Below are 13,177 nucleotides of genomic sequence, written 5' to 3' on the forward strand. Positions count from 1 at the left end.
TAGTGTAAAAAATATGAAAAAAGGCTAAAAGTTACACATTGCAGATCCTTTTAGTTTGAAATGGAAAATAAAGAAATAAAGCTGAAAGTTCAAACATTAGTCTCTTTCTTAAGTACTTAGCTATGGTGAGATTGCACTTTGAGGAATCACCTTGAGACTGATAGTCTACACTGGGCTGAAAGACTGCCATGCCTGCTTATTCATCCTACGTAAAGCCATTTTCTAAAATATATGCCATAACCCAGTGATATGTGTCCATGATTTTCATAATACCATAGTGCTGTTTATCAACTGATTTTAACCATTGCTAGAATCATGAAGGGGGCAATGGCCTCATGGTGTTATCAAAACAGCAGGTCAGGCAGCATCCGAGGAGCAGGAAAATCGACGTTTCGGGCAAACACACTTCATCAGGAATCCAGAAATTCAGCTCATGCTCTGGTGAGCTTGGTTCAAATACTGCCATGGCAGATGGTGGAATTTGTATTCAATAGAGAATCATCTGAAACTAAAGGTCTTTTGATGACCATAAAACCATTGCTGATTGCTGGGGATAAGCCCATCAGGTTCACTAATGCCATTTAGGGAAGGGAATCTGGTTGGGTTGACATGTAACTCCATCAATGTGGTTGACTCTTAATTGCCCTCTGGGCATTAAATGCTGGCCTGGCCTGAGACACCTACATCCCATGAAAGAGTAAAGTCAAGCTCAAGAGACTCATACTTCCCCATTGTTTCATTCAAGCTTGTTCTCTTCGCTGTAGTTCCTGAACCAATCTTGTGAATAGCACTTGAATAGCTTGTGTCTAAGCTTTTGAACAATTCATCAGACTGTATGAATAAGAGTTATTTGAGGTAGGAAACAAATGAGCTGTTTGCTCTAATAAGTGGAATATTATATGCTGCTGCTTTGCAGTTGTGGCATTGGAATATTTACTGCTTTATAACATCTCTCCCTGAATCATTACACATCATAGTTTGGATTTATCTAATTTTTAAAAAAAAATTATCCTTGTTTAATTGTTTTACACTCAGTTTGTCAAGAATACAATTTAAACTTATGTAACTGAGAATACAAATAGCAAATTGGTCCTAGGTTTTGCCATCAGAAGATCCAATAGACATCTGTCCTTGTTACAACTTTTCAGTTAAACAAAAAGCAAGTTTTATTTTAAAAAAATGAACACCAAAGGAGATTCCATCTCAAGCAATTCTTAGCTCTTTCTCTTCCTGAAAGCTTTGTGTGTATAAATAAAAATAATACCATCTGTGGTCAGGACTTAATGAGCAGGATGTGGAAAGGTTTATATTGTGTAAAATGGTTTGTTTTTATTATTAGGAGCCCTGGCCTGAAATTTGTGGTGAGGAATTATGTACACTGCACCCCACCACTCACATACAATCTGGTATGGTAATTAGATAGCTAACCTGATGTCATTCTGCCCGTTTCCTGTAATACAGTAGTCAGGCAAGCTCTGAAATCAGCAGCTGCCCTGTTACTTGTCCATTAAAGCAAAGCTGTAGGAAATCTCCCACGTATAAAAGAACACAGAAAAAACCAGAGAAACTCAACTGTTTCTGGGGAAACTGCAGTTCTGATGAGGAATAAGATCAGACTCAAAGCATTAACTGCGTTTATCTCTCCAGAGATGCTGCCAGATCTGTTAATCTCTCTAGAATGTTCCTTGCCTGTTTCAGATTTCCAGCATCTGTAGTATTTTGCTCCAACATTGAATGAGACATTAGGATAAGTAGAATTGTGTCCTGTCTGCAGTCCACATGCACACTTATGGTTCAAGTTACACAGAATGCCTTATTGTGTGTAAGTAGTGACGACCCAACAAAAATATGCAGTGGAAGTAGATCATCACATCAATAAGCATGATACATCAAGAACAACTGTAGCAGAGTCTTTAAGTGCTATTTACAGTTTATTTGAAATACCCAGTGATAATCTCAGAATGCCATCCATAATTTATGTGTAAGCCATTCAACAACATATATAAGAACAGTGATTGTTTTTTAATTCTAAAGAGCAGACAACTAATGATATACTGCAATGCTACGCCTTCACCTTTTTGTGCAAACATTCCATCAAAGGCAGGACTCATGTTTAGCTGACTTATGCTAATGGATCAACTGAGTTTTCATCAATCTGAACCTCGAGAAGCCAAAGAAGAACTTATGGATAAAGACAGGAGAATGAACACAGGCATGACAAGAGCGCAGGTTAAGTATTGCCACGTCTAAAGATAGAGCTGTGGATTCAATTGCAGCACCCATTTGAAGGTACATCATAAACAATCAAAGTGGCAAAGATCTGCCCAAACCTGAACTGTATGAGGTTATAATACTAAATGAAATAACTATAAGATGAAATATAGGACAAATCAGGGAAGTACCAACTCATTAACTACCAGTAATCCATTCGATCCATTGCTTCAAAGGACAAGATCCAAAACAACATCCAAAGATGGTACTCAACAACGTCAGACTAATATTACAGTCACTAAGTTGACAAATGTAACCAGGACATCACTGCACTTCAGGGAGTTATAACTCTCTCAGTTTCTTAGCTCATAACTCTGTAAGATGCAGACAATTATTTCCATGACTTGCAGATTGTTATTTCTATTTGTAAGTGTGAATCATTTATTTTAAAAAGGAAGGTGTTTCAAAATGCGCTTTTGGTGGATATGGTTTTGATTTCTCTGTGCATGGGGAATGATGCAATATACCATGAATTTGGGATGTGGTTTCAGTTTGTACTAAGCACTACTCAGACACGTGCATAAGTGCTTTAATGTCTAATACTTCTACACACTTCTCCAATCTAGAATAAATGTGATTAGTGCTTTGGCTGCTGTCTCCATTGACTATGCTGCTCCTATGGATTCGCGTTTGCATTTTGCATGTTTATGGTTTTGTCTATCATGGAGTCTGGATGTTGGATATGGATTCTGCACTCTTGAGACAGCTCCACTTGTAACTAGAGTACTTCTCCTCTGAGTCTGCTGCATCCCTATCCCTTACAATTTTAAGAGTAGCTTTTGTATGACAGTGGCTCTTATCTTCTTTTTTAGCTAAGTACAAGTTGTGTTGAGACTTTGGAGGGTTTGTTACCAGAAGACTGGGCATTCTTTCATCAGTTCTTAAAGAACTCGCCTCATCAATTACCTACCCCAACCTGATGGATTCTCTCATGTCCAATTTCCACCCCATCTTACTATTCGCTATTCACAGAACAGTTTGCTACTCAACAGATATCACAGATTTCACCTTGCTCTTGCGCCATCTTTGAAACCTGCTGTGCACTCAGTCAAGCACAGCTAGTCCATAACTGCCCTGCAGAGTTGCTGACATTTGGCCCATCCAAGGAGAAATTTGCATCCTGCTTTGTGGCAGGATCCTGGAGGTCCAGCTGGATAACATGGTATAGACATGGAACTTGCTCCCCCTCCAGGACCAGTAATGGAGGCCATGACACCAGACCATTCCACCTCATCTGAGGTTGCCACATATTGCAAATTAAAGCATTTATAGCTATCTGGAGGAACGTCAATCACTGTAGGAGCAAGGTCAATGCCACTATTTTCTCTCCGACACCTCACACTCACTATCTCTCCTACTGTACCAAACTACCATCAAATCTCGCACTCTACCATGCTCAGTATTGCCTTAGGATCTTTTGTCTCTGACTCTCGCCCACCCCAACCCCCGACACCATTAACTCTACATGTCCTCTGTCCTTCCTCCTCACATGCTCAGGTCACCTCCTGACTTGCAACAGTAACAGTTGTGCCACTCTTTTTTATCTCCTGCAATTCCATTTCTGTCTCATCAAGAAATAAGCAGCCCCCAAAGAAGCAGAAAGAGTCAAGATGGGAGGTATACTGTCTGTCACTTGGCTGATCAACCCTTATGAGGAGTGTGTCCTGACTCTGACTGCTTTGAGCAAATACTTGACTTTTATCAGAGGCTGTCCTTGACTTAATGTACTGGAAACCGGTGAGCAAAACTATCCCCCATACTTTCACTGAAGCCTCCTGACAGCCATGAGTCTGCATCTGTCCTTAGTGGTAAGGTAAGGCAGCAGTGATTTGAGCCTGGCATCTGTGGTTGTAGGGACAAAGCACAAAAGGAAAGGCAAGACAATGCAAAGAAGGGGTTTTTGGGCATCCAGGTAGACTCAAATTGAGTAAGCACATTGAGAGAAAGCAAAGAGCCCAGCGATGACACTTAGTCCACTATGTGAGCTAAGTGTGCGTCCGTGACCGTACAATGTCTTTGCTGCAGCATTGCAATAATGGTTGATGGTGCAGTCTGAGGTGCAGCATTGAAGTGCAGAAGCATCCAACAAGTGTATTGGAGGTGTGCCATGTTGGTTCTCAGAGGCTCACACATATCAAATTCTCAGTTCCATTGACATTGCGTGTTTGTGGCCAGTGCCCATGGAGCATTGCTTGAGATGTTTGTGCTTGATTTTCAACATGGAGGTCATTCAGAACTAGCGATAGAACATAGAACATAGAAGGATACAGCGCAGTACAGGCCCTTCGGCCCTCGATGTTGCGCCGACCGAATCCTACCTAACCTATACTAGCCCAATAACTTCCAAATGCCTATCCAATGCCCGCTTAAATGACCATAAAGAAGGAGAGTTCACCACTGATACGGGCAGGGCATTCCATGAACTCACAACCCGCTGTGTGAAGAATCTACCCCTAACATCTGTCCTATACCTACCACCCCTTAATTTAAAGCTATGTCCCCTAGTAACACCTGACTCCATTAGCGGTAAAAGGTTCTTAGTATCTACCCTATCTAAACCCCTAATCATCTTATACACTTCTATCAGATCTCCCCTAAACCTTCTCTTCTCCAATGAGAACAGCCCCAAGTGCCTCAGCCTTTCCTCATAAGATTTTCCTACCATTCCAGGCAACATCCTGGTAAACCTCCTCTGCACTCGTTCTAAAGCTTCCACATCCTTCCTATAGTATGGCGACCAAAACTGCACACAATACTCCAGATGAGGCCTCACCAGAGTCTTATACAACTGCAACATGACCTCAGGACTCTGGAACTCAATTCCTCTGCCAATAAAGCCCAGTACACCATATGCCTTCCTCACAGCACTATTTACCTGGGTGGCAACTTTCAGAGATCTGTGTACATGGACACCAAGATCCCTCTGCTCATCCACACTACCAAGTAGCCTACCATTGATGAGGTGAATCAGCCAAGTATCAGTTTTCCCAGCTTCGAGCTTGTTTGTTATGTTTGTTAAGATAAGAAGATTAACACTGCTGAGGCAAGTTGGGCTGTTATCAAGATATGTGACAAAATATAATCAATTTCAATTAAATAAGGCACTGCTGCCTAGTGAGAATCTCAGCATGGTGTTGTGAGAAACATAAAAGGTGGCACAAATTACTCTCGGAGCGTTGAGATAGGTCTATCGACAGCACAATAGCAATCACATATTTAAAACAGTATTTTCCTATTCATTTCCAGACATCACTTTCTGACTACAGCTAGGAGGTCTGTACTCAACTCCCATCAGGGTCCTTTTTCCTTTGCAGTTCCTCGACTCTACCCATACAGATTCTATGCCTTCTGATTGTATTTCATTTCTTGCTGTCAATTTTATTTAGTTATTTAGTGGGTGGCACGGTGGCACAGTGGTTAGCGCTACTGCCTCACAGCGCCTGAGATCCGGGTTCAATTCCCGACTCAGGTGACTGACTGTGTGGAGTTTGCACGTTCTCCCCGTGTCTGCGTGGGTTTGCTCCGGTTTCCTCCCACAGTCCAAAGATGTGCGGGTCAGGTGAATTGGCCATGCTAAATTGCCTGTAGTGTTAGGGGTGGGTTGGTGTGGACTTGTTGGGCCGAAGGGCCTGTTTCCACACTGTAAGTAATCTAATCTAATCTTTTACTAACAAGGCAACCCTAAACCCTCTGCCCATCTGCCTGCCATTGCAATAGGATAAACATTCTTAGATATTTAGTTCCCAGCCCTGATTTCCTTGCAGCCATGTCTCTGTGATATCCACAACATTGTATCTGCCAACTTCAACCTACACTATGAGCTCACTTACCTTATTTTGTCTACTATGTGCACTTAAGTACAATACCCTCAGTCCTGCTTTGACTGCCTCCTTCTCATAATTATACTGTTCTGTCTGAAATTAGATTCCTGAAAATTTTTATAGTCTCTGTCCTCTTACTGGTGTTAGCATTAGAAATCTTAGGAATATACCCAGAGATATGTACCAGTGGGCAGTGGCATGGGGGGCTTGATCAGTTTATATGTGAATAGGTAATTGGTCTAGGAAAGAGGGTATCAGACCTTTGGCACATTAGAACTGATTCTTGGACAGGTTGGATCTGTACAAACTAGATAGGTTTAGCAGGACTGGCATTCGTACAGTTGCAAGGAGACTTGCGAGGGAGGCTTTAATCTAGTTTGTCAGGGCAATGGAAAACCGAATGGTAACTCAATTTGAAGGAAGTAGAGCTGGTAACAGGAAATAGAAACGTGAAATTAGTAAGTGGACAAAATGAATTTGAACATCAATTAATCTGGAGAGTAATGTCAAGACGGGGAGAAAGTGAGGTCTGCAGATGCTGGAGATCAGAGCTGAAAATGTGTTGCTGGAAAAGCGCAGCAGGTCAGGCAGCATCCAAGGAACAGGAAATTCGATGTTTCGGGCATAAGCGCTTCATCAGGAATGAGGAAAGTGTGTCCAGCAGGCTAAGATAAAAGGTAGGGAGGAGGGACTTGGGGGAGGGGCGATGGAGATGTGATAGGTGGAAGGAGGTCATGGTGAGGGTGATAGGCCGGAGTGGGGTGGGGGCGGAGAGGTCAGGAAGAAGATTGCAGGTTAGGAAGGCGGTGCTGAGTTCTAGGGATTCGACTGAGACAAGGTGGGGAGAGGGGAAATGTGGAAACTGGAGAAATCTGAGTTCATCCCTTGTGGTTGGAGGGTTCCCAGGCGGAAGATGAGGCGCTCTTCCTCCAACCGTCGTGTTGTTATGGTCTGGCGATGGAGGAGTCCGAGGACCTGCATGTCCTTGGTGGAGTGGGAGGGGGAGTTAAAGTATTGAGCCACGGGGTGGTTGGGTTGGTTGGTCCGGGTGTCCCAGAGGTGTTCTCTGAAACGTTCCGCAAGTAGGCGGCCTGTCTCCCCAATATAGAGGAGGCCACATCGGGTGCAGCGGATGCAATAGATGATGTGTGTGGAGGTGCAAGTGAATTTGTGGTGGATATGGAAGGATCCCTTGGGACCTTGGAGAGAAGTAAGGGAGGAGGTGTCAAGGTGTAAGGGAGTAATGTCAAGACGGCAAAGTTAAAAGGTCTCTACTTGAATGCACATAGCATTCACAATGAATTGGATAATTTAAACATTCAAATAGAGGTCAATGAGTATGATCAGATCTATTAACCTTTTATAAGGAAACACCCTTGGACAAGATAAAGAGAGGTAAATTGACCTTGGATAATAACGAGCTGAGTGGGCACAGTCAGCATGAACCTGTGTACTGTAAATCATGTTTGACAAGCATTTTGGGTTTCTTCAGGATGTTACCAGCAGAATTGAGAAAAGGGAGTTGATGGATGTAGTGTTCTTTGATTTTCAAAAAGCGTTTGATCAAGTCACCCACAGGAATTTGGTTAGCAAAATGAAAGCATATGGGAAAGGATGTAACATACAGGTAGCTCTCCGATAATGCGATAGTTGCATTCTTGTACAACCCGGCATTATAGAAAAATTGCACTTTAGTTTTGGTGTTACAGCCAACTCACATTTTAAAAGTTTGTATTTTAAAAACAATGTCCCTATTTCGGCAATGGCATTGCAACAAATTCATGTTAACACAACATGTGTTATAGCAGAGTGATCTGTACTGACATGGATTAAGGATGCCTAACAGAGAGAAGACGGAGAGTAGGAATACATGGGCCATTCTCCCATTGGCTGGATGTGGGGTGCTGCAAGGATTGGTACTTTGGCCTCAGCTGTTGATGATGTATATCATTGATTTAGTGGTGGAGCCCCAATGTGATATTTCCAAGTTTATGGATGACACAAAGCTAGTTGCGAATGCATGCTGCGAAGACGATATGAAACAGCCCCTTGAAAATTTGGACAGATTTAGTGAGTGGAGAATATGGTAGATGGTGTCTAATGAGGAAAATGGGAGATGATCCATTTTGAGAGCAAGAACAGCTATACAGAGTATTGCTCAAAAAGTAAGGAGTTAGAAAATACACAAAGGGACCTAGGTGTTCTCATCAGCAATTAGTTAAAGATTAAAATGCGGGTACAGCAGGAAATCGGGAAGACTAATGGAATGTTATCGTTTATCACAAAAGGATTTGAGTACAGGAGTAGTAAAGACTTGCTTCAGTTGTAGAAGCTTGATTAGACTATAGAACCTGGAATATCATATGCAATTTTGGTTCCTTACTACAGGAAGGATATTATTGCCATTGAGGGAGTGCAATGAAGATTCACCAGACTTGTTTTCAGGGTGGCAGAACAATGATATGAAGAGAAACTGGAGAATTTCGGCTTGTGTTGTCTAGAGTTTGTAAGAATGAGAGGTGATCTCATTAAACCAACAAAAAACTGAAAGGGAGAGGCAGAGTAGATGCAGGTAAATTTGTTCTTCTGGTCAGGGAGTCTGGAACAAAGGGATAGACTTTCAAAATAAGGGAATATCAACTTAGCATTATGATTAGGAAAATTCTTTTACTCAGAAGGTCATGGATCTTTGGCATTCTCTACCCCAGAGGACTGCGGATACTTAGTCATTGAGAATGGTTAAAATAGAGATTAGCAGATTTCTGAATATTAATTACATCAAGGGATATGGGAATTCTGTGGGTAAAATAACATTGAAGTCTATGGTCAGTTATGATCATATAAATGGTGGAGCAAGCACAGAGAATGGCTTTCTTCTGCTTCAATGTCCGTGAGAAATGATTTGTGTGAGCTACATAAATTAACCAGCTAGATCTGGCAATGTGCAGCTCAAGCTCCTAATCATTGCAATTGCTGGTCAATTTGTGTGCATTATGTGCATCATTAATGTGCCAATATCTGCCAATATCCTGTCCAATATATTTTTAAAAGGATTAAATGGTAATTGCAAAGACATTTAGCATTGCATACTATTAGAAGACAACAGCTGCATGTTTTTTTTTAAATGAACCTGTTCAGATACGTCACAATTCAGCTTTGGTACAATTAGGATTTGAACCTTAACCTTCTGGCCTGACCGATGGACATTATCACTGCGCCACAGGAACCCTCACACTTTTGTTGTTACAATGAGGTATTGGGCAGTACCATATGAGAGTCAATTAACTCAATTAGTTAGACAGCTGGCATTCAATCCTGGTGCACTTGTTGCATGATGATAGTGTCCCTTCCTCTGAGTTAGAAGGGTCAGGTTCAAGTGTTACCTGTTCCAGAGTTGTGTCAGAACATCTCCAGACAGATTAAAATTTTGAAAAATTAGTATGTAGTTCTGGAGCTCAATTGGCAGCATTCCTGCCTCTAGGCCAGGCATTCTAGGTTCAAGTCTAATCTGCTCCATGCATTTAAAGGAAAAAAGTCTGTTCAAGGTGAAGTAAGAGTCTTCTGAAGCTTGGCAAATGCTTTGACTATGATAAATAATAATTTCAGAAAATACTCCATGTTGTTTTAACAGCTGAGGAAGGGGGAAAATGATCATTAATACCAGGAGACTTCAAATTAAATGCTTTGCCATTGCCTTCTGAGAGGTCATTTTTACCATCTGTCTCAAGCATATTGGAGGGAATTACAAACTGGTAATCCACCTGCTTGGTCAAGTTACAAATATACCTACTATAGCTAACAAATCATAGCATGTCATTTGAATCCAGAGCTTCCAGCCCAGCAGTATGGACACTACCACTATACACAGGACATCTTTTCCTATGTCTCCAAATTGAGAAATTAGGTCCTCAGATTTAATCATACTGAGTGTTGTTTCATATCGAAAGAAAGGATTGTGGAAGAAAATGGGAAATCAGATCTTTCAGTTTACAGTCTTCATTGGAATCTATTACCAGGACAAAGTAGCAAAGTACTTGGACAAAATTGAACTGATCAACAAGTATCAATAATGATTTAGGATTGGGAGACCATGTCTGAATAGTTTAACTAAGTTTTTTTTAATTGAAGAGGTCACCAGCAGAGTAAATGGGAGATTGTCTATGATTCAGTTACAGGATTTTTAATTTTATTCAGATTACTGTTAACAAAAAATGAAAGTGTGTGAAATTGGATGTAACTTTGTGACCCAAGTTCATAATTTGTTGCTAGGTAAAAGACAGAGCATAGACATAGGGAGTGCATTCTGAGTGCCAGCTGGGAGACATGCTATTGTCTTAAGAAAGACTAAAAGCCTCTCTTAAATTCAATTGCATTTAAGATTTAAAAGTCTAGATTTAAAAGTCAATGTGCAGAAATCACTAAAAGCTAGGGCAGAATATTAACAAAAGTGGCTAACTGAATGTTTGTTTTCTCTCAATGAGATTGAAATAAAGTTCTGTCTCTGTTCAAAGCATAGTCAGATCCTACTTGGAAAATTGCATTTAGCTTTTGATACTGTAACCTATGTAAACCCTCTAACTGGAAGAATATAATGGCCTTGGAAAAGTTGAGATTCAACACGTAACTTCATATTTTAACGGTTTAAATTGTAATCACTGTACAAACTCTATTGCCTCAGCTGCCAAAGATTAAGGGAAGACTTAATTAAAGTCAGAAATATGATAAAGAGATTTGGTAGGGCAAACACAGTGAAACTACTTCCTTTGATGCATGGGAATATATAACACAGGGGTCAGGGTGTACATTTTCAACATTAAAGCTAGACCATTCAGGCATGAAATCAGGAAATGATTTCACAAAAACATAGGTGAAACATTCACCAAACAAAATGTATTATGTTTGGTCGATTGAGAATTTCAGGACTGGCTTGATTGATTTGTTAGGTAATGGTATTAGATTGTGGAGAATGAGCGGTAAAAAAAAATGATGCGCAGATCAGCTGTGGTCTAAATGAATGTTGGAATAAGCTCAAGAAGCCAAATGACCTTATGACACAAAATTTGCTGCAAAGCAAGTTTAAATGATGTTGATCTAGGCTAGGCTGGAAGCTCAGGTTCTAGCTCACATGTATGTAGCTTGCAGAAGGATGATCGAGAAATATTTCACTTCCTGCAGCCCTGTGGGATGTATTTTAATGAGTTCCAGTGTAGTTTTTCATAGCATAAATTGTCTGTTTTATTTCATTGGTGTTTCACAGCTGAGTTGTCAGAAGTAATGTTAAGCTTCTCCTGTGCTTCTGTTGGTTGTAACAAAATGGTGCAGATGATGAAATATTCAAACCTTACCTGCAGTAATTGTTCTTTCACCAGTTGCCAGTATACATTCTTCCAAAAGAAAGTATACATTTAAGACCATATTCTATTACTGAATTCAGTTGACGAAACTTCCATCATTAGCATCTGCTGTCCATAAAGTTTTCTAGAGATAGTATTTGTTAATTAACAGATGCTTACTTTGAAAGCTATCAATAAATGAGCAAAATATGGGCCATGTAATTTATTTCAACTACATTTACCATTATTGAAAGCACTAAATGTAACTAAAACTTACATTGACTTTAAGATCTGTGTCATTATTTCAATGACCTGTTCATTGAAAACTGTTAGGTATATCAAGGATTGGTATATTTCATGACCTAGATCAGGAAGAGAGATGGGCAGGATGAATTACCAATGCAGTCAGATATAATAATGAACTTTGAACATTTTCAGTTTGGGCAGAACATCAGGGGTTAGATTTTATTTTTCTTAGTAAGGTCAAGGAGATGGATTGGAAATGGAATGGTCTGTTCACTCCTTACTCTGCTATCTCTGTTTGTTCAATCAAACTTCAAATAAGTGGCCATTTGGTGGAAAAGTGGTCAACTATAGATTCGAAGGATCAACACTAAAGTGGTCTTACAGATTAGAAAATTTTGTGTCAGATGTTATGTAGCAAACAAGTAGTTGAACATGAGTAGAAAATTACAAAGGACAAATGTTTTAGTACTATAATAATGTCATGCAGAACATGCCAACTTGACCAGATGTTGGCATAGTCCTAAATATTTGAGTAGACAACAAAGGTTGGGGGCAATTGAATTGTTAACAAGTTTAAAATAGTTAGTGAGCTGTCAATTTCTGAGGCTGCTCATCTTGTATAATTTAAGAGATTGGGCCAATGATATTGTATTTGAAGTAACTCCACGAAGGCCAGTATCCCGTCACCAGATCATCCTTTATTTAAACTTAAGTATTCCAAGACATTTATCCAGCTAGCACAGAGTCAGTTCCTAGCATGAACATAAATCTCTGACACTCCTGTTTATATTTGTCAGCCAGGGTTGCCTGACTGAACCAGGTTAACAGCCCCAGCCAGGGAACTCATGTTCAATGAGGTTCCACCTGCTCAACCTCATCCCACTTTCTACAGTATTACTCAGACAATGTCATTGTCAGAGCATTTGTTTGGGTTTGCACAATTCACTCCATGGAAGCAAGAGTTCAGTCTTAGTATTTCCAAGCCAAGTATTGATGATCAATGAAGCCTATAGATATTTGCCTGAACCTGCATTTGTTTAGTGTCTTTGAAGTTTTAAAAATAAAAATAAATGTTCAGCTTCAATTAATTTCCACTATTCATTTCTCTCTCTCTCTCACACACACACACACACACATATACACACACACACACACACGCATTATTGGACTGCTCCAAATATAGAGCTGAAAATGTGTTGCTGGTTAAAGCACAGCAGGTTAGGCAGCATCCAAGGAACAGGAAATTTGACGTTTCGGGCCAGAGCCCTTCATCAGGGCTCCAAATATAGTCAAGCAGAACATTAGGTAGTATCACTTAGCTCAATGATGGTATGGATTTTTTCTGACTTAGAATCTCATGAGTTCAAGCAACTAGAGCAAATAAATTTGGTTGACATTTAAATGCTGGACTGAAGTAATGCTTCGTCATGGAGGTTAAACCAAGGTCTATGCCAATGTGAAAGATCCTGCATTTTAAGTAAAGCAAGCGACTTTACCTGCCATTCT

This window comes from Hemiscyllium ocellatum, chromosome 2 (assembly GCF_020745735.1).
Source record: "Hemiscyllium ocellatum isolate sHemOce1 chromosome 2, sHemOce1.pat.X.cur, whole genome shotgun sequence".
NCBI lineage: Eukaryota > Metazoa > Chordata > Chondrichthyes > Orectolobiformes > Hemiscylliidae > Hemiscyllium > Hemiscyllium ocellatum.